This window comes from Eleutherodactylus coqui, chromosome 3 (genome assembly GCF_035609145.1).
Source record: "Eleutherodactylus coqui strain aEleCoq1 chromosome 3, aEleCoq1.hap1, whole genome shotgun sequence".
Lineage (NCBI taxonomy): Eukaryota > Metazoa > Chordata > Amphibia > Anura > Eleutherodactylidae > Eleutherodactylus > Eleutherodactylus coqui.
The window spans coordinates 85,812,742-85,832,256 of NC_089839.1; the positions used below are offsets into that span (position 1 = coordinate 85,812,742).

The window sequence follows — 19,515 nt, forward strand, 5'->3', positions numbered from 1 at the left end:
TACACAAGTGAGTTTCACGTGTCAGAGACGGACAGAACGCAGAACGCGCACATGAATAGAACCAATCACTTTCAATGGATTAATTTATATGAGCAATTTTTCACTTGCCCCAATAATGTACAAGCAAAAAAAAAACTCGCAGTATGTCCTATTTTTGGGCAACTGATGTAAAAATCACCCATTATTTCCCGTTTTTATTATTGGAAGCACTTGCAATTTTTGTGTGCGTGAAAATTGCCAGTACATCTGATGCATATCGCACGTTTTTTGCTCCAAATGCATTGCGACACTCAAACTGCGTGTAAATTGCAGGTAAATGAGTGTAATGTAGGATTGAATTTCATTCACCCGTGTAAATACAGCATTAGGCTGCATTCACACGACCGTATATTAGCTGGGTTTTCACGCCGGCCGATATACATCTTCTCTCTCTGCAGGGGGGGAGGATGGAAGAGCCAGGAGCAGTGCTCTGAGCTCCCGCCCCCTCTCTGCCTCCTCTCCGCCCCTCTGCACGATTTGCAATGAGGAGAGGAGGGACGGGGGCGGGGCTAATTCACGGAACATAGCCCTGCCACATCCTGCCTCCTTTCATTGCAAATAGTGCAGAGGGGCGGGAGCTCAGTTCCTGCTTCTGACTCTTCCCCCCCCCCCCCCCCCCGCAGATGAGGACACCGTGAAAACCGAGCCGATATACCGTCGTCTGAATCCACCCTTAGGCTGCTTTCATGCAACCAAGAAAATTATATGAGATTTGTGCATTGTGAGACATGCAAATCTTGCATGAATATGAACCTCATGCCTTTGAAGAGGGTCATATACATGAGCGATTTCTTTGGCTCTTCGATACGGTAATCATGTGCCTGCTGAGTGCTCCCTGCACAGCAGGGCTGCAGGGTCCTAGCAGACCCTGATCAGCTCTGCCAGTGATTACTGTCACTACAGAGAGGTTTTCCATGTAACTGTAGCTCCTAAAGGCCCTTATGAATGCCCCCAGTTACAGTGAGAAAGTGTGAAAACGCGGCCTAACTCACATGAGCTTCGGATTACCACGTATTGTGTGTGCTGTACGCTCCTGTTATACACAGTAATTCACAGGCAGTCAAATACATTGTCATACGCAGTTTTGCTCAGAACTGCATGTAGGAATAGCTTAACCCTTTCCAATCCAATTTGTATCCTGGTTTTCCTAGGGGGCTTTCTCTTTTTCTGCCGTTATACAACAGCGCTATATGCTGGCTAAAGCCAGTACTGCATGAGGTGACACGTTGGATAGGCTCCGACAGCAGAGAGGCTGGCAATATACAGTAAGAGAACCCCGATGGATGTCTTCCAACATCGGAGCTGTACAGCCTTAAAGGGGTTGTCCCGCGGCAGCAAGTGGGTCTATACACTTCTGTATGGCCATAATAATGCACTTTGTAATGTACATTGTGCATTAATTATGAGCCATACAGAAGTTATAAAAAGTTTTATACTTACCTGCTCCGTTGCTGGCGTCCTCGTCTCCATGGTGCCGACTAATTTTCGGCCTCTAATGGCCAAATTAGCCGCGCTTGCGCAGTCCGGGTCTTCTGCTGTTTTCAATGGGGCCGCTCGTGCAGAATGCCGGCTCCGTGTAGCTCCGCCCCGTCACGTGCCGATTCCAGCCAATCAGGAGGCTGGAATCGGCAATGGACCGCACAGAAGCCCTGCGGTCCACAGAGAGACAGGATCCCGGCGGCCATCTTCAGCAGGTGAGTATGAAGACGCCGGACCGCCGGGATTCGGGTAAGTACTACCCGGTGTGTTTTTTTAACCCCTGCATCGGGGTTGTCTCGCGCCGAACGGGGGGGGTGTTAAAAAAAAACAAAAAAAACGTTTCGGCGCGGGACAACCCCTTTAAATCATAATGTCTTCAGAGGTCAGACAGTGGATTGGAAAGGGTTAATATGCAAGCGCAAGAAAGAATGTTCTATTTTCCTGCGTATTACGTGCAAGAGAGCCCATAGTTCTTTGAGTGTGTAATCGATGCCACCCATTTCATTGCGTATAGGCCGTGTGCATACACACAGTGACAAAGCTACAGATGGACTGCATGTGACAGTGTGTGTGAGATACGCTGCCATACGCGGTGATGGGCCGGGTCACCGCCGGCTGAACAGCAGTTAAAAACTCATGGACATGTGAGTGCGGCCTAAAAAAATGTGAATGACCCCTAGAGGCCTTATATGATGTCATGGGGGATGTAGATGTTAAAGAAAAAAAAAAGTTACAAAAATAGGGGTAGGGCTTATTTTCAGGGAAAACGTATCAGAATGTCAAAGCAAAATGAAGAACCCATTCCTGTACTTTATTTTAGTATGAATCTACTAATTTTAAAAATAAACCTTAACTGACCGACTGGTAAAGAGCCCAAAATGCGGCCTTCCTGCCGCAGACTTGGAGCATGGCATATGATCGTGCGCACAAGCAAAACTATTCTGGGGAGCGATGGCACAATACACCCAAACTAAATGGAAGGTAGAAATAGGTGTAAACAGGCCCTCCCTACTCTTCCATGCCGAACCCAACAGACCCGACCGAACAACCACCCATCCCTTCGTACATGTGATTCCCCCTAGCTGCCAAACGTACAATCCTAAAACACTGGCTCTCAGACGCTCCCCAAGGCAGCAGAAGTGGTGGCCCAACTCACTCACACAATGTACAGAAGAGAGGCACAAGGATAGGGGGGCAGAAAACACTTAAAAAATGGAAGGGATTTCTCACTGGTCAGAGACGGAAGTATCTGCTATAGTAACCCCTTATATATACAGAATGGTACCCAATGGAGGAAGTAAGGGGAACGCTGGGCAGGCTAGCGGAGAGCAAGCAAGGGGCAGGGAGCCCCAACCATAAGGCAAAAACTGCTCCTGGTCTGTATCTTGTAGTAAACGTATGCACTTCACCTACCCCCTCCCACTGGACACCCCCCCCCCCCCCTTCCCAAGGGGGTCAAGGGCATTAGGGGTCAGGACTCTTCTGAGTCTACTCCTCCGGCCACCAAATAAAAAGAATGTAGAAACCAAGTACAGAAACAAAAGCCGCTTGCAGGAAAATATTGTACGTCTGTTCAAGAAACCTGTCCTGTGCCGTGTGCCTGATCCTGCGTGATCAGTATGAACATTGATGCTGCTCGTTAGTATTAGGCTAATGTTCTTGTATCCCAATAAATGATTAACGATGAAAAGAAAATTCTAAACTAAAAATCAGGAGGCTGGAATCGGCACGCATGATGGGGCGGAGCTACGCGATGACGCGTAGAAGGGGGCGGAGCCAGAACGCCGCTGCTGCCGAACCGAGCCGAACGCAGAAGACCCTTCTGCGCAAGCGCGTCTAATCGGGCGATTAGACGCTGAAGTTAGACGGAGCCATGGAGACGGGGACGCCAGCGCAGGGAAGGTAAGTGAATAACTTCTGTATGGCTCATATTTAATGCACGATGTATATTACAAAGTGCATTAATATGGCCATACAGAAGTGTATAACCCCACTTGCTGCCGCGAGACAACCCCTTTAAGCCCCTTTGGCACTACACAGAGATTTCTGTTCCTGGAAGTGTGCCATGTCCTACCCCAGTGAGATGAGCGGGTACGGAGGGGTGGTAGTGCGGAGGTTCCGTCTGCGCTCGTCAGGCCTCTGCATGGTGGTAGGGAGAAGGATGAGAGCAGCGGGTTCCCCCTCCGCCTGCATGAATCACAATGCACTTATCACGGTGTGGTATTTGCTCTGTCCTCACCTGTGACTGCACAGCAGTGATCTAGATACACAAGCCCAAAACCGCCAATAACAAATACAGGGTGACCTCTGGCATTCCGCGCCCTGCCCAGTGCAGATTAATGGGCTTTTCATCTGCCACCGTACATTTCTTGGGACCAGCGAAGTGCTGAAGGGAAGATTCCCGTCTCCTCTGACCAGTATTCTCGCTAGATCAGCTATAGGACGTGAACAAGATGCGAGCGGGACCCTTCATACTGTAGACAGGAGAGTAATCCGATCCTTAAAGGGAAACCTCAGTAAAGGTGTAGTTCGTTGACTGAATTCTGAGCTATGCGGCCAGGTCCACACGGTGAACCTTTCTGCTCCCCGCAGTGGATTTCACACCTGCTGCATTGAAAGGGGTGAAATCGGCAAGCTGCGGGTTTGAAAATCTGCACAGGGGGTCAACTTCTGTGTGCAAACCTTCTGCATCACACAGATGAGACTTGTTGGGATCTGATGCAGCACTCGCTGCGCAAATCCAAAGGTACAACCCCCACAGCATTTCTCTCCCCTGCGGAAGTTTCTGAAGTCACAGTAGTCTCTTGTAGTGAGGAAACATCCGGGCTGTTCAGATTGTCCTTTTGCCACCATCCGACTGGTCTACGTCTGTATTCATTATTTTTTTTCCCCCTGAGTTGTATGGAGTAGCACGGTTTGCAGAGCTGTTCCATACAGAGGCATCCGCAAAAAAAAAAGTATATATGTGATATATTATGTTTTTACCATGGGAGCCCATGTGTAATAAATGCCAGTGTGTGGCTATACAGCAGTGTGAACATATCTGAAGGCTTTTCTGTCCTTCCTGCAGTGGGTTGGATTTTTCGCACCGCCTTTCATTTGCTGCAGCGCAGCCCGCAGCCTCTCCTGGGCATTGCATCTGTTGCTCTCCGGCAACTAGAACCCTGAGGAAATGACTGACTACGACTTCCCCCGGAATAATCAGCTGTTTGTAAGGTGGTGTCCATGTATTTTTTTTTTTTCCCCCCTTTTTTATTTTAGTAGCGTAAACCTGCAAAGAAGTGCGGCATTGTGGACGTCCTAATAACTACTTCCGCTTCTACAAAGTACTCTGCGAAATACCATTGTGACTGCGGTGCAAATAACATCACTTCACCTAATAAGGATTACTAATAAGGTTAAGTAGCTCGTCTCATGAACGGCCTTCAATTTCCACGTAGAGCGGAGTTTATAGGAGATTAGTCTGTTAGGTATTTAGCATGTTTTTGAAAGCATTTCACATCTGTATGATCACGGGGACCGTTAAACCGGAAAACATCCCCGTGATCGCTTTACCCTTTTACGGAGAAAGCGTAATTTTTCCATTAAAAAAAATGCATAAAAATTTTGTTTAGTGGTAAAAAGTGGGATCCAAGCAGAAGGTTAGATGGGTAATACCTGCTAAAATTACAACTATGGGTTCTCCCTCAACATGTGCAGAATTCATTTATACCTTTTGGGTTACCCACACACAGGCGAGCGCGATCCGGGGCCGAGAAACTTGCGACGCAGGAAAACATTACTCGTGTATATGACTTCATTCAAAAGGATGGGGTTCATATTCGCATGAGATTTGGGAGTCTATTTTATGTGAGGGTATGCTCACACGGTGGAATCGACTGCATAATTGTTCGCACAGATTCCGCCTGTGAAACCATGGCGGTAGTTCTGTCGCAGTTTTTGCCATGGATCCGCAGGTGACATTAGCTCTGTCAATAGGCAAAACCGTTGTATGGAATTCCGCCGTGCGTGAAGGGACTTGTCACTTCTTGGCGGCGATCTGCACAGGACGACAGCGGAATTCCGCACACAGATTTTGCCTATTGGTGGCGTTAAATATCTGCGGGTATTTGTTGCAGTTTTACAGGTGGAATCTGCACAAAAAACTCTCTGATTCCACCGTGTGAACACAGCCTCAGGTCTTTGTACATATCTTAAGAAAACTGAACTAGAAGAACCATAAATCTGGTTTTAAGCTGGAAATGTAAAAAAAAAGTAACCTATAAATACAAGAATTACACACCTTAAATAGTGCACCCCCTAAACCCTATCTATTACCTGAAACTGGACAATCTGCTTAATGCATTTGTGTTGACCGCTATATCCACCTTTACATAACTTTTTAGGCAAATGGGAATTATTTCTTTTAAATGCATTAACATCGGTTTGCACATAAAACTCACATCGTCTTGCTGTGAAACCAATCTTCTTATCTTTAAAACAAGACCAGCCTCAAAACTCTGTCAGTAATACAGCCTGAGATATAGCCATTTAAATCAAGGACCTACAGTAAGTAACTCCTACATCCTTGGCTACTGAAGGGCCACTCTGCAAGAACGTAGGCGATAGGTCCTGGGCATCAAAAGGGTTAAAAGCCAACAGGGACAGAAACCACGTGAAACGAAGACTGAAGAGGTCCACGTCTCACATTATTGAATTCTATGGTCCTGTTCCACTTTCCTTACCTAATGTAGCTTTTTGCACAGAAAAAGGGAAGTCAGGATAAAGCCTGTGCTGGATACAGTGGGTATTATGAGTACTGTCTCTTTAAGAGTATTCACGTTTAGTTATTACGTTAAAAGTATGAAAACCCTCCTATGGAGCGTAACTATGTTTATTATCCAAACGTTCAGTAAAGTTTTTGGTTTTAACACAAAAATTAATCGCCCCTCCCTCCGTCTGCGATCGCTACGCCATCTTGAGCCGGTGCCGCACCATCTGCGACAATATCTTCAGTTATTTGCATTTGTCAATCTAGCATCCTAACTGAATGTCTAAAAGTGCTCAGATGGGGGTATATTTTTATAAATGACGACCTCTGATGCTACCGTAATATCCTAGAACCAGCGCAGCGCTCACGACGGCGGTTCGGCACACAAATCTCTGCTCTGTTTAGATGCAATAAAGCTGAAAAGTAACAAAAATAAACTGTTATATTTAGAAAATGTTGTGAACAATACCGCCGCCTGTAAGCGGACACGCAATGGCTATTCTTTGCCCATGAGACATCAGGGAAATGTTTTTACAAGGTTTTGCGTTACTCTGGGCTCGTGTGGGTTTATACAGAGGATCTGGCAGTGCGTTACGTCTTAAAGGGGGTTTCCAGGGTGTAAAATATAATCCAAACTGACCTGCTCACCTTCTCCATTATCCTCAGCAGGAGATACAGCGCTCCCTCACCTCCGAAGACTTCGCTCTGACAGCCGGCGGCCTGCAGCGAGTGCAGTGCCAGTTGACAAGCGGAGCTACGCTGACTGCAGCCTGGTGATGAGGGGGGCGCTGTGTTTTCTGAATTCTGCTTTGGAAACGCAGCCGGTTTTGAGTTGAATTCCGCACCAGCGGTACAGATTTTGACTCCAAAATGCTCCTGAATTTTCCGCTGTGTAAACTTTACAGCATTTTCCCTACGTGTAAAACGAACCCGAAGATGAATAATTTGTGTGTGTGTTTTTTTTTTTTTTGTTGTCCCCCCCCCCCCCCCCCCCCCCCCCCTCTATTCTCTTGTACGATTGGTTTATGGTCAGATGTAGGAATCGTTTAGACTCTCTCCCACTTTCTGATTGCCTACAGCTTATGTTATGTGTATGCGCCAATCCTGGAAGTGCGTCGCCCACACTGCGTCTGGAACGCACAATATCTCCAGGAATGCAATGTGCTGTGTAGACACCGCATGCTCCGCACTCTCAGGATGTGACGGCAGTGTCTTCAGCCAAAGAAAGCTGGAGACCTCAGTCAACTGCATATTGGTTAGACTGAAGCAGAAAGAAGGTAAGAGTCCAGGCGATTCCTAAGCCGTATGCCAAACACTGCACTGCTTGTGCCTAATTAGTATAGGGGTCAGGAAGGGTATCGTTTCTCCTTAGGGAGAGCACCTAGAAGATGAGGGGAAACCTAAAAGGCCATTCATGCTCCTCTGGGAAATATGCAAATGGCAGATTGGAACAATACCTCTACAGCGCCACCTATGGGAGGGCAGCCTTCCAGCAAGGCAATTTCAGACTTGATAAACAAGCCTTGTAATATTGACTGGGAGTTGTAAGCCATGGTGATTCTGGCTTTGGCTCACAATTCCCAGTCATTGTTACAAGGCTTGTTTATAAAGTCTAACATCGACTTACAGGTTGTAAACCGCTATTTTGGGGCCGTGAAGGTGATGACCATTAAAAACAAAAGGTATAGTTTGATCTGTCTACAGTTAGTATAGGTTGATGGGAGGGGGATGTGACTGACAGATTCCCTTTAACTCTTCATAGATGTGGATCCTACTGTCACCTTTTGATGGGAATTTCTCGATGAAGTCTCAGAAAATTTGGACCCCTTTACACCAAACAATATGTAGCGTTTGAATGAGCAAATGATGTCGGTGTTTGGTCATGCCTCTTGTTTATACAGCAGATAAATCGTTGCCTCGTTCAGTCTTTCACATTCCCTGTGTAAGGGAATGAGGACGAATGAATGATCGCTGTTTAAACCGAATGGTTAGTGAACGAGCCGACTGATTTTTTTTTTTTTTTTTTTTTTTTTTTTTTTTTAATGTTTGCGTAAAATGACCGAAAAGTGAACAATTTATTTGTTGTTCGACCGTTGAGCGCGTTTACACTGAACGATGATTGCCCGTTTTGGCTGGTTTGAATGATTTCTGGAACGATAATGGCTTGGTGTAAGAGCAGAGCACTGCCTGCCTGCCTATTTCCGTAACCCCCATAGATTCTAATGAAGATGTCTGGAAGTAGGCGCAGCCGCCTCTCGACTTCTATGCATAAAGTGACAGATCTGACTTGGCATACGGGGCGTTGGACCTCTGTTCTGCTGATTATTGAGGGTCCCAGAGGTGCGACCCACACTTGTACTATCACAACCTCTTCCGTGGAGAATGGGAATGGTGTAACATTGGCCCATGGAATTGTGTGACTTCATGAAAACGTTGTTCGTAAAACTGTAACTTTGGAGTTGCCTTACTCAGCCTTTTTTTTGTAAAAGGTGAAACTCCAGAAGTACAAAGGCTGAACTGCTGAGCTAGAAAGGAAGTCTAATCCATGTGACTCGGCTTCTCTAACTTATCCTGGGGGCACGCTCTTCTACAGTCACAAACTTGGCGTTGTTTCACATCTGCGTCGCGGGGGAGCAGGAAAGGGGAATCCCCGCGGCCAAACAGCTTTCTCTGGGTGGACCCCATTGACTATAATAGGGTCCATCCGCCCCTCAGGTTGGCTTTTGGATGGAAGAAAAAGCGCTTCATGCAGCGCTCTTCTATCATTTTCAGCCGAATTGGTGACTGAACCTCCAACTGGAGATGTGGCACCGACCCTAGCATTTCTATAAGTGAGAGGGGAGATGTTGGACATACTGGGATCAGTTTTATGTAGAGGAGAATCACCGCAGTTATACGTATACCTGTTTCTACTTTACTTAGGCCAGATTGTAGTAGTGTAGTAATAGTGTAGGCCGAAGTGTAGTAACGCACACATTTGCATTTCTTTTTTTGGGGAATGGGCACTGCGATTTTGAGAGGGCAAGTGCGCATCTGTACACACAAAAAAATGCTTTCAGCCATTCAACTGGCCAATGAGTTCAAGTTGTGCTCTTTCCCCGCACAGGAAAATGGAGCATGCTGCGTAGTTTCTTTTTTTTTTGAGCGCCAGATAGGCGCATGTGAATGAATGAGTGAAATAATTCGGCTCTATTTTCTCCGTATTGTGCACACAATTTTTTTATTCTTGCGCAGATAATGCTGGTGTGAATCATTTACATCAGCGCTTTTGTTTTCTGCTCTGCCACCAGAGGGGACACTAAACTGTTCTTCTGGATTCTCTCAGCTTCGGTAACGCTTGGTTCAGTTTCCTCTGCCTTTTTCTTTTTACTGGAAAAAATGGCGCTGACTGTAACAAAGTTAAAAAAAAAAAAATGTCTACCAGATCTGTTAAAGGGGTTGTCCCGCGGCAGCAAGTGGGTCTATACACTTCTGTATGGCCATATTAATGCACTTTGTAATGTACATTGTGCATTAATTATGAGCCATACAGAAGTTATCAAAAGTTTTATACTTACCTGCTCCGTTGCTGGCGTCCTCGTTCCCATGGAGCCGACTAATTTTCGCCCTCCAATGGCCAAATTAGCCGCGCTTGCGCAGTCCGGGTCTTCTGCTGTCTTCAATGGGGCCGCTCGTGCAGAATGCCGGCTCCGTGTAGCTCCGCCCCGTAACGTGCCGATTCCAGCCAATCAGGAGGCTGGAATCGGCAATGGACCGCACAGAAGAGCTGCGGTCCACGGAGGGAACAGACCCCGGCGGCCATCTTCAGCAGGTGAGTATGAAGACGCCGGACCGCCGGGATTCGGGTAAGTACTACCCGGTGTGTTTTTTTAACCCCTGCATCGGGGTTGTCTCGTGCCGAACGGGGGGGGGGGTTAAAAAAAAAAAACCCGTTTCGGCGCGGGACAACCCCTTTAAATAGAAACTACAGTCTCCGTTTGGTTGCATTTTAATCTGCTTTGCTATCCATCTCATTTAAAAAAAAAAAACAAAACAATGGATCCATTAGAGATGGAAAGCAAAATGCTGTTGTGAAGGAGCCCTCGCTGGGTTTGGCACATCCGTCCATTTGTGAAAATGCTAAATGTGTCCTGATCAGAGAGAATTAGGCCGGGGTCACACGGACAGACCAGATTCGGCATACAGGACGCCCACTGTGAATACCGGTGGTCCACCATGTTGTCTGTGGTACATATGCTAGGACGGAGTGGAACCCTGCTCAAACCGAGACCTCATTAGTCTCCTTAACAGTAGAGTCCTATGCCCAGGTTTCCCTCTGTCCGCCGGTTTCGGCAATCCAGTTAGAAACAAGTGATGTAATCCAGGGACAGATGAACTTTATGAGTGCTGGAAGAAACCTTGTGTTTTGGGACAGAGGGCTCAATTAAGTGCGAACACGCCAAAAATCGATAATTGTGATGCTGAAATATAATACATCTAAAAGTTCATCTTTCCAGGATAATGTTGGGAAGCTCAGCAAGGGAAAAGAAGAATTAAGTACCTGTGAAGTCTCAAGAAAATAACTCCTTAAGGGGTTGTAAGTTTGTAGGGATATATGGATAGATTTCCTCCCCTTTTTTTTAGTGCTGCCCATGCCTGAAGATAATAAAACCCCCTCATGCTCTCTGCAATCCCAGTGCTGCAGTTCCAGTTACCTGGCTGGGTCTGTGTGATCCCAGGCTACTACAGCACTGAGGTCTGATTGGCTACAGCAGCTTGTGATGTCCCATACACATACTGACTGCAACCATTAGTGGGGGACACCGGAGCTCCAGGGGAGTCAGGAGAGGTGAGTATAGGATGATTTATTATTTTCAGAAATGGGCAGCACTAATTAAAATCTATAACTGACCTCTTTATTTTCTATATGGTAAAGATGTATCATGTTCTAATGCTCCTATATCCTGATATGTGTAAAACTTGTGAGTAAGGGATTAGCATCATATTCTTTCCTCCACACCCTCAGTCAAGTGTGACCAGCAGCTGTCCTAGCGCAAGTGGCGGAGGGGGGCTGATAAATGAGATGGAATGTTCAGATGCCTCGTAAACCATGGCACATTCACACATAGTGCTCACCGCAGCATATGCCGTACTGTACTAATCCTTACAGCAGACACTACTCCCTTCCCAACCAAATCGACTTGTATTAAATAATTATCTTCTACATTTTGCTGTCTTTTATAGCCTGGTAAATTGTCAGCATCTGTCTCGGCTTTCTGAGTCGCAGCCCATGTTCTGTTACAGTATATTCTCACGTCTATTACTTCTTGGTGACCTGTATTTCAGGAAACCTTACTTGGAATCGGGCTAAAGGTGGGAGCTCCAGTGAAGAAACCAGCCAATCGCATTCACTGCTGAGGTCACGTGATTGGCCAGCCAACTGTTAGTATAGATTTAAATTACCATCCATTCTTATAAGGCTAAATTCACACGGGGCGAGCGCGATATCGGGGCAACGTATGTGAAATGAAAACCGCCTTGCAGCTCTGCTGTCAAGTTGCGATCCTCAGGCGTGAGTTTCAACGGGAAACCTCACATCAGTTCTGTGGGAACGCCAAAGATGGAACATGCTGCACTTTTTATCTTCGCAGCGTCGCTGTACGGGCAAAAAGCGCTCATATGAAGTCCATTCAAAAGAATAGTTCAACACACAAAACTCACAAGAGATTCTCGCCCATGCGAATAATTCTTGTCTAACACTTGCTGTAGACACCTCTTGACATTTCCGCATCTTTGTAATAAGGATCCTTTTGTATATATTCATGTGGAACCACTTGAACACAGAAGCGGTGATCGCTGGCATGACTGTCGTCCTCTATAAGAGGACCCTGTAGCTCCCTGTTGTCTTAATCATGGACTGGTAGAGTTGGAAGGGACCTCCACGGTCATCTGGCCCAACCCCCTGCTCAGTCTAGACAGATATTTGTCCAGTCTTTGTTTTGAAAACTTCATTGAAGGAGAACTCTCCTCCTCCTGTGGCAACCTGTTCCACTCATTCATCACTCTCACTGTCTAATATCTAATCTGTGTCTTATTGTACTTGCTTGAGCATCCAAAAGAGAACAGATGTTCACCTTTTTAGGGTATGTTCACACATGGTGTAAGGCCAGTCTCACATCTGCGCCGGAACCTTCGGCTGGAGGTTTTGTCGCAGATCCACCCCAAAGCCGGCCAGCTGGGTGGAAAGTGGGCGGACCCCATAATAGTCAATGGGGTCCACCCTGCTCTATTCGGCTCCATCCAGAGATGGAACCATTCAGCCGCGGGATTCCCCATTCTCCCGATGGAGCAGGAAATCCTGCCACAGATGTGAAATTACCTTTAAATGTTGCAGAATCTTTGCTAGGAAACTCTGCCACATTTTACAGTAAAATTGCAAGGAGAACAATCGGCTAGGAATCTGCAGCGGGGCTCTCATGCGGGGTGGATTTTAAATCCACATCATGTCAATTTACAGTGTGGATTTTCAGTGCAGATCTCGCATCTTGATGATGGGGATGAAATCTGCACCAGAATCTGTATGTACATTTCGCTGGGGATCAGCAGCAAAATACAGCAGATTATCCACTGGGGACGCCAGAATCTGCCTTGAAATCTGCATGCAACATGTCACACTAGGGTCACACAGGGCGGATTTGTTGCGGTTTTGCTGCGGTTTTTCCGTTGCGGTTTTGACGCAGAAGAACTGCTTCTGCGGCAAAACCGCTTCAAAAGTTAATTTTGGCTTGCGGATTTTCGTGCGGAAAAATCCACAAGCGTTTTTTTCCGCAGCGCTTTTTTACTTTGACGCGTATTTGGTGCGGTTTTGGCTGCGTCCATAGAGGTCTATGGACAAAAAAGCGCTGCGGAAAAGACCAAAGAATGAACATGCTGCATCTTTTAAAACCGCGACGCAGTTGCATTTCCACACTGCGGCTGTGCGGAAAATATCCATCCTGTGAGAACAGCTTTTTGGCAAATCTCATTTGTGCTGCATTGCACTGCAAACGCAGCGGTTTTGCCGCAGTGCAGATATGCAACGGCAATCCGCGGCAAATCCACCCTGTGTGACCCTAGCCGTAGAGCTTAACGCAGCTTTCACCCTCCCGGGTGAAGGGGTCAAATCCACACTGAAATCTGCACTATTAATTGGCCGGCTGTGGATTGAAAATCCTTACTGTAGGTCACTTTCTCTGCAGCATGTGGATGAGGTTTCTTGAGCTCTCCCCCACTGCCGGAACTGTAAGATGCCACGGGCTTCCCACAGCCAATTCTGCTAGGCGTGAAACCTCTTTTATGAGCCTGCAAAATTAAACAAAAATAATCAAAAGCCAATTAGTCGTTCACATCTAAATAGTAATGAATTACTTGGGAAATGATCTATCTAGTACCACATACATTGCACACAAGGAGGGCGAGAATGATGTAGATCCTCTTCTACTGGGGTGTAGTCATTGACATCCACACGATATAAAATAGTGCGTCTGACGAGCTCGTGCTCCTCATATCTCCCCATTTAGAAGAAACTTGTATATACGGTATTATTTCCCAGAGCCCTTGGAAAAAGGTGATGCAAAATGTATGTGCATGCAGTTGGTAGGAGAGGATGTCTGTGGTGCCATACAGTGTAGGGACCCCATGTGCTGCTGTCCAGTCTCCATACTCGGCAGTGTCCGTTTTGGCTTTATGCTCCAGTCTTTTATTATAAAAATGTAGTTAAATTAGTCTATTATGAGATGATTGTCTGAGTTGTTTAGTTTTTGTATAAATACCTTCCCCGTGTGTAATAACGGGGCGTGTACAAAAACTAAATCCGACAACAGCTCCCCATGAATGATTGACTTATCCCCCCCTGCATGTTGGTCTAAAGATGGGGACATGATTGAAACTATCGTAGGAGCCTGCGCAACACCCGGACAACCACTTTAATTCAATTTTAACAATCTGTTAAAATAATGGTGATACTTGCCTGTCCTCACACCCATCAATCCACAGCTGCAGCAGTCTTTGTTTTGGACCAGTTACCACCTGACCACTTCAGCCAATCTGCAGCCACAGCGGTCGCATGGCGTTCTTTTGGCATCACTGCTTAGATGCTGGGAGCGATGATGCAAGGAGAACGGAACCCGACCGCTGCTGCAGTGCTGGGGAACAGGACTGGTAGGTACCTCTGCTTTTATCATTTTAACAGAATTTTAAAAAAATTTACAACACCCCGAAAACCCCTTTAAGATCCCCCATTGCAGTGGTCCGTTACCCTTGTGTCTGAAAATCATATATTGAAGTGGTGCTTCTGCAGGGGAGCTGAAAACCTCATTCAACTCTTATACTTTGACACGCCGGCGCACACTTATCAATGTATGTGCGCCAGTTCTTGGTGTAAACTGCACCAAAATTGCACAAAAATATCTTTTTACACTATGCACAGCAAAAATGTTACAATGGAGTGGTCCCCGTGTCTGAGCGCTGCATATTTGTGGAATGAACAATGCTTTTTTGCGCACGTATCTGCATATTTTACTGTACTTTTTGTGTGCAGAAAACGGACGCATCAATTGAAATGGCTAATTAGTCTTACAGGGGTATTCTTTTTCCTGCACAATTGCGCAGTATTAAACACATTTCCCCAGCATATTTTGTATAGGGCCTTAAAGAAAATGGCGCATGCTGAATTTTGGTTTTTTTTTGCGCAACCAAAATGCGCAGAGAAAAGGGCATGTGAATGAATGCATTGAAGTCAACGGGTTGTATTCTCTGTGTATTGCGTGCTCAGATACGCCCGTGTGAAGGGGCCTTATACGAGGATCCAGCCAGACGCCCGCCTGTTACAGCTGCGTAGTCCTAATCGGAGTTAATCTTGTAAGATTTCTCCTTCCTTGCCGGCCGTGTTTATCGCTGTCTGACATGTAGCTGGTCCGCTGCCCAGAACTGAATGTGCAGGAAATCTTTCTGCTTTCCTTTTAAGGTCTGACAGAAGACAGTGTTATTAATTTAGTGCCTATACCCGGTACAAGAACGCCTATCTGTTTATCTGCTAAGTGGAACTGTTAGATCTACCAACATCAATGCAGAATGATGGGAAACCTCTCCACCTATCTGACTCTACCCTCCTGCCAAGCAGAACCCACCAGAAGCCGGATGCCACCTGACTGTCCATTGTGACTTCACCTCTGCGCTGGGGATTCCACTTTCCTGCTCCATTCTGGGGGAATCTCCTCAGCCAAATGGGATCAGTCTCTGAACGGAACCGAATAGCGCCGGTTGGCAAGCATAAACTATTATGGGGCCCGCCCACTTTCCACCCAGCTTTTGGATAGAAGAAAAAGTGCTGTAAGCTGTGCTCTTCCAGTATTTTGAGCCAGATCTGTGATGGAAACTTCAGCCGGAGGTCCCGACACACATATGAAACCGGCCTTACCTAGGCTGGCAGACCTGTATTATAATGAACCATGCCATCCTGTATTATAATGAACCATGCCATCCTGTATTATAATGAACCATGCCATCCTGCTTTTTTATAAGGTTGATTCACACAGAATCACGCAAAACTTACGCTCGCAGTAAACGGAGAATAGAACCGATTGGTGTAAATGGGTTTGTTCACCTGCACATAGTTTTCCTGTGTATCTCGGTCAAGCAAAAGAATCCAACATTCTCTATTTTCTTGTGCATTTACGCACCAAAGGTCCCCATAGAAGTCAATGAGGGGTGCGCAATATGCAAGGAGATGCGTAATACTGCCGGAAAAAGAACATTTCTGGACCTAATTAGCCAGTAAATCTGTACGTGTATTTTACAGGCGCAAAAAGTCCAGTAAAAGGAGTCGATACATGCAGAAGAAAAGCCTTGTTCAGCGCACGAGGTTGCATATATGTTTGCCTTCCCTGTAATAACACACAGCATTCCCACAACACTCTCCTGCAGTCCCAACTGTAATGGCCCATTCATACGGGAAGATTGTTGGGTGCGTAACCCCTTAGTGACTGCCAAGACGCATTTTTACTGACCTCACTAATGGACTTTTAAAAAGATGTATGTGCTGGTTGTCTGTGGCTTGGCTGACTACTGACAGCCAGGCTCCTGCTCTAACCACCAGGTGCAGAGAAACCTCAGATCCTGGACGTTTAACCCCTCACATGTGGACGTACCCTTAGGCCAGCTTCACACAAAACTTGCGTGCAATACGCAGAGAATAGAACCCATTGATGTCAATGGGTTCGCTCACATTTCTGTATTTTGGCTTGCACATTTCGGTACGTAGAAGATGATAGAATAAGTTAGTTTTTTTTTCTCCATATTTGTGCCCCAAAGGTTCCCAAAGAAGGCAATGGCGGGGGTGCAAATGTGTGTGCAAAACGCAAGGAAATGCATGAAAGGCTGCGCAGTTCTGCTGGAAAAACGAATGTGGAATGAATTGGCCATTTCAATCGGTGCATTTGTTTGCTGCACGCAAATGAACATTCCAGAAAAAGAATCGTTAAATACGCCAACGTGCGCAAAAAAAAGCCTTGATCATAGCACAAAAACATTGCTCTTGTGTGAAGACTGTTTTGGGTGAGTTCACACATCATGGAGTTGCTGTGGAATTTTGTCTGCACACTCCATGTTGAAATTCCGCCGCAATGTAGAGTACAATGTAAGTGGGGGAGGGCAGGGGCTTTACCAAACTCCATTCACTCACAGCGGAAAATAGTAACGATGCAAATTGTGAAATCCATAGCGGGCTTTATGGTGCAGATATCATTCATCGCAATGCAGTGGGAGAATTCTGTCAATCTGCATCAAATCAAGGTGTGGATTTTCTCCCCTATGTGAGTACATACCCCTGACCCACCCAGTTTTGGGACATAATTTTGTCCCGGGACCTGAGGGTGGAGTGGGTAGATTATCTGTCGTTGATTTTTCTCACCTGACAGTTAACGTTTTTCGGATGGCCTAGATTACCTAATCGCCTATAGTGCATGAGTATGGGCACTGCCGATACACTATACATCTGCTCTGTGATGGCCCAGTACTAGTTATAGGATCACCACTGGCCAATCACAGCCTAGTTAGAAAACGGATGCAATGATATTGGCCACCCTGAACCGATGGAGCAGGGGTCGGCCAAGAAGATCCAAGTACAGGTGATAGATCTCCGGTCCAGGGACAGAATTAGGTGCTAAAACCAGAGGGACCTGATATGTTGTAGCTCTGCGGCTTCGCTAATTGCGCAAAATAACAAATCTTTGGAATGGCTGTTGTGGGAGCAAATGGCCGATCCCAGAATCATGTAAAGAACATAGAATAAAAAGCAAATGAGAGAATAATTTTAGTAGATCCTGTTCTAATCCCGCTTTCTATAAAGTAAATGTCCTCCGCCGCCCCTCTTAGGTTTACTATGTGTTTAGTGTGGGGTTTTTTCCCTGTTTCATTGTTGCTGCATGCTAGATCCATACAGAAATGTGAGATTAACGACGGTGTGTCCTCAGATACACTCTGGAGGTCTTGTCCTGACAACTCTCAAGAAGTCCAATACACCAAGCCAAAAGTGTTCTCGAGTAGAGGGGGGCGCTGGGTGTTCAGTACACACTGCACTGTATGATCCCAGATGGCAGGTTACTTCCAGTAGTGAGCGCTCGGTATATTGCGGCACACCGGGGCCGTTTGGCTACATACATGTAGTTTTACAAACATGCTGCACATGGAAAAAAGTTGCTTCTGTGAATGAATTGATTCAAAACGATGGATTTCATATCCGTACAAGTATTTGTGAGCATCATACAAAACTCACGTGAGAATAGGGTTCATGTAAGGGCGCCCTTAAAGGCATATGCATTTTATGGGATGTAAAGACTATTAATATTCACTGTGTGCTTTGGGATATATCATTTTGAAGTTTGGTAAAGAAATTCTATAATGGCTCCCTATCAGCATTTTTGTGTTTTTCTTTTGTTTTTTGCTAGGCTGATGAGCAGCCAAATAGAAAAAAATGATTTTAGTGGGATTTTAAGTTACAACTACTGTTTTTTTGTTTTGTTTTTGACAGCTCTGCCTGTTGGATCTGTTTAAAAAAAAAAGTAAACTACATGGTTTCCTTCTAAATCCATTTTACATCTGAGTTATTAAAAAAAAAGAGATCCCTTAAAAGTAGAACACTCATGCAGATGAGCCTTAACCCTTTCCAATCCAGTGTGGGACCCCGTCTGACATTGAGATTTGGCTGCACAGCTCCCATGTTGGGCGAGGTCCGACACGTGTCTCTAACACTATGCAGAGGAGAGCTCCGATGTCAGACCTCTCTGGTGCATAGTGTTAGAAACATGTGTTATACACATTGTGTGCAGTTATGGGATACCTCTGTATTGCAGTGTATTACAGAGATAGATGGCTATCATTAAAGAAATGAAGTCTTATTATATAAATATCACTATACATATACTTACAGGATTATTACAAATTATCTTCCCGATGAAAACCGCTTTAGTACTCATTTAATTTTCAAAAAAATTGCTTTTAAAATCATCATGACGTTTTTAGGAGTTTCTCTTGAGTAATTTTAAGCAATCCACAACGCACTTTCCCACCCAAAATAGGAGCTGGGGAGTGTGCGGGTGGCAGGGAAACTGGGTTGGAATGGGTTAAGTATAATAGCAAACACAGTCCCCCTACCTGATTTATGCTAGGGGATTTCAGGTTTGCCTTGGCTTCACTTTGGTAGCTTTAGGCCTCATGCCCACGGCCGGGTTGGATTCTGACTGCAAAATCTCACAACAGAATCAGACCCGGTGCCCCACAGAGACCCTATACTCACCTCTTCGGATCCGCTGCAAGCGTCTCGGCCGGTGCGCATGCGCTGTGCAACACATGACGCGCCGGTGGTAACAGGATTTCCCGCAATACTTCTGCTATGCTCACAGCGGAAGTATCATGGGACAGACTGATTCTATTGACTGCAGTGGAAGCCATCCATGCGATTTTTGATTTTTTTTTTTTTTTTTTTTTTTTTTAACGCGCAAATTAGAACCTGTTGCGATTCTCTCCCGCAAGTTGAAAATCGCAGTTGATTTCTGCTCAGAGGCAGGAGAGAATTGTTTAACATGGCATGTCTATGGACGGACATTGCTGCAAAATTCGCGTGAGGTGTCTAACTGTGAATTCTGTGCCGATAATCCGTCTGTGGGCATTGGGCCTTAAGCCCCACCACATGTGGTTGCAATGTCTACATGCAATCGCCTTCAAATGGGAGG

At 45.8% G+C, this 19,515-nt stretch overlaps 1 protein-coding gene across 2 annotated transcripts in view; it reads left to right on the forward strand.

Moving 5' to 3' along the window:
* The window catches only part of FBXO30 (F-box protein 30), a 37,220-nt gene that overhangs the window by 2,743 nt on the left and 14,962 nt on the right, over positions 1-19,515 (forward strand). Inside the window, exon 1 of one of the 2 annotated variants that reach the window (XM_066595825.1) lies at positions 11,623-11,689. The exons of the other annotated variant lie outside the window; for it this stretch is intronic. The gene's annotated coding sequence lies outside the window, so the exon portion shown is untranslated. Of the gene's footprint in view, positions 1-11,622; positions 11,690-19,515 lie in introns of those variants that run through there. 2 annotated transcript variants of the gene reach the window in all.